This window comes from Chrysochloris asiatica, unplaced genomic scaffold, assembly GCF_000296735.1.
Source record: "Chrysochloris asiatica unplaced genomic scaffold, ChrAsi1.0 scaffold00070, whole genome shotgun sequence".
Taxonomy (NCBI): Eukaryota; Metazoa; Chordata; class Mammalia; order Afrosoricida; family Chrysochloridae; genus Chrysochloris; species Chrysochloris asiatica.
Genome location: NW_006408588.1, coordinates 8,964,245 through 8,966,937, shown reverse-complemented (window position 1 = coordinate 8,966,937; position 2,693 = coordinate 8,964,245). Strand labels below are relative to the sequence as shown.

The following is a 2,693-nucleotide window of genomic DNA, read 5'->3' as shown; positions in this document are numbered from 1 at the left end:
GTGTGTGTGTAAAGTATATGAATTTATTATATTGGTAACATGTTGAAATTATGAAATCTAGGATATAATGTGTTACATAAAGTATATTACTAAAATTAATTTCATACGCTCTTTTACTCTTTTAATGTGAATAGGAAATATCTTTAAATGACATTATGAAGCTCACTCCAGTAGCGCATTGTATTTTATTAGACAGCACTAGTCTAAAACGTTGTACTTTTCAATTAAACTACCTTTGTATAAATCTGTTAAAGAACAAGTCAGGAAATAATGAATGAGGATGGAAATCAAAATAAATGAATTAATGAATAAGTGGACTAATAAATAAAGCTTATGACAGTCTTTATCTGGTTAAATTATTTCACAATATAGCTTAAAAATTGTTTAAGGGTAATGCTATGTTTCAACAATTTAGTAAATGTCAAAGTTAGTATTCCAGATTTTGATGCTGTGTTCAGATGCTGGCTCCTGAATACTGACACAATTCTACATTCAGCTGCTAAGAGGCTCCACTGTGAGAGTGTAGTCAACATAAGATTACACATAAGCAACTCAATTCTTTGATATATTAGAAACACACATTCAAATATATCACAAACACAAGTGTGTGTGTGTGTGTGTGCAAAGGTGTGTGTATGTTGGTAATAATACATTTTGACATTCTTAGTTAAAAAGTAGTAAGTTACTGGAAGCATTTAACAACTATAAACTGAATTTCCATATATAAAGAAAGAAATTCTCTTCTTAAATGTTCTCACCTATAAATAAGTTTGTAAAAACAAAAATACATGTCTGCTATTGAAACAGTAATACCAATCTTGCCTGTCTCATTTGGTTCCCAAATGACAAAAAGTGAAGGGAAAACATCAGGCACATTCTGTCATTTGACAGCCAGATAGGTCACTCTTGACTTCTTTTAAGCATGAGAAAGGATCTTTTCAATCTAGCACAAAATGTAGAGTATGCAAAAGACAGTTATCACTTCCTACCTACTGCCAGAATTCTTCAAAAATAATTAAGTTTAACTATTCAAAATAGCAATTAGGGCATTCACTAGTTGATAATATTTAAGTAAGTATGAAATCCATAAAAACATCCCACCTCAAATATCAACTGCTCACCTCTCCTTCTCAAACCAAAGAAAGATCCTTTGAAGAACTTATATTCTAAAATCTTACAGTCTTGAGACAACAGAAATGTTTTAATCCATGCTCAAATCTAGGATAGCAAGGCTAATTTGCCTGAAAAACAAAGGCAATGCCCATTTCTAAATATTTTACCACATCATTTAATTGCATCTATAAGAAGCAAAAAACTTTGAACCATAAATCATGGCAGGGAATCGAGCAAAATGGTGGAATAGTGTTCAAAAACTGATACCCGTTTCTGCATTAAATTATTCAGGGCTAATTATGATTTTAACACTTCTTTTTATCCTTGCTTTGTTCATTGGCCAAACTTAAACACTTCTCATCTCCTTCAATGAAAAGTGGTGCTATTATGTTCCTGGAAGCATGAGCAGGGTTCCTCAAAGCCTAATTTTAAGGTCTTAATTGGCTGAAGCAATGTGAGACCAGACAAAGCCCACTTCATAGAGAAGGGCAAGATTGCCAGGTCACATGAGTACAGATGAAGAGCTAACTGGAAGCTACTGCCGAGATCTTACACAATGTTCTGGGAAGTTTTACCAAATAGTAACTTACACAGAATGAAATATAGTCATCTGTCACCATAATACAGAACCTAGAGGAGATGGAGTTAGCTTATACAAACAGAACAAATTACTGTAACAGTTATCTTTAATTAACAACTGAATATCCTAACAAACCAGGCAAGCTTTATAGACTGGGTGCTGCGATTAGCTCAGTGATTTCAACTATTTGGTTACATTACCTCTAACTTCTAAGTCTCAGTAATTGTGTCCTCACAATGCAAAAGGATTGCTACTTACTAAGGTTTGCTCAAGTCCTGATATGGTGATGTGGGTTAACACGCTGGACTGCTATGTCACTTTGAACTGCAAAATTGGCAGTTCAAGCTTACCAGCCACTCTTCAAAACCATACACAGGTTCGCTATGAGTCAGTACCAACTCAATGGCACTTAACACCAACAACAAGGAGCGCTGGTGTGGCAATGTAGGATTAGCAATAGGCTACTAATCACAATGTCAGTGGTTCAAACTCATCAGACACAGGGTCTTTATGAGTGGGAAATAACTCCACAGTACTTAACAATCATAATAACAACAACAAAAGCCCTGGTGGTGTAGTAGGTTAAGTGTCGTGTTGCTAACTGAAAAGCTGGCAGTTTGAACCCACCAGCCATTCCACAGGAGGAAGATGACGTAGTTTGTTTCCATGAAGATGTACGTCCTCAGAAATAAGAAGGAACTACTCTGTACTAACAACATCACCATTGGTCAGGACGGATCTGAGAGCAGTGCTTTGTTCAGTGTTGTTTTGGTGACAGGCTACTTACTAACACTTTTGTTCATTTGGTAGCAAAGGACCTACAGTCAACCTTGACATTTGCAAGAGTACCTATTCATCCATCCACCCACTCATTCAAGCCATCCAACATTTATGTTTGATGTGATGAAAAACACTTGAGACACTGAATGAAGTTTTTTGTGCCTCAGAAAATGCTTTTCTTAACAATGTAACTACTAATCACACAATATATGATCAAGGA

At 35.3% G+C, this 2,693-nt stretch overlaps 1 protein-coding gene across 1 annotated transcript in view; it reads right to left on the bottom strand.

Moving 5' to 3' along the window:
- The window catches only part of CEP128 (centrosomal protein 128kDa), a 707,284-nt gene that overhangs the window by 339,296 nt on the left and 365,295 nt on the right, over positions 1 to 2,693 (bottom strand). The gene's annotated exons all lie outside the window — the stretch shown is intronic.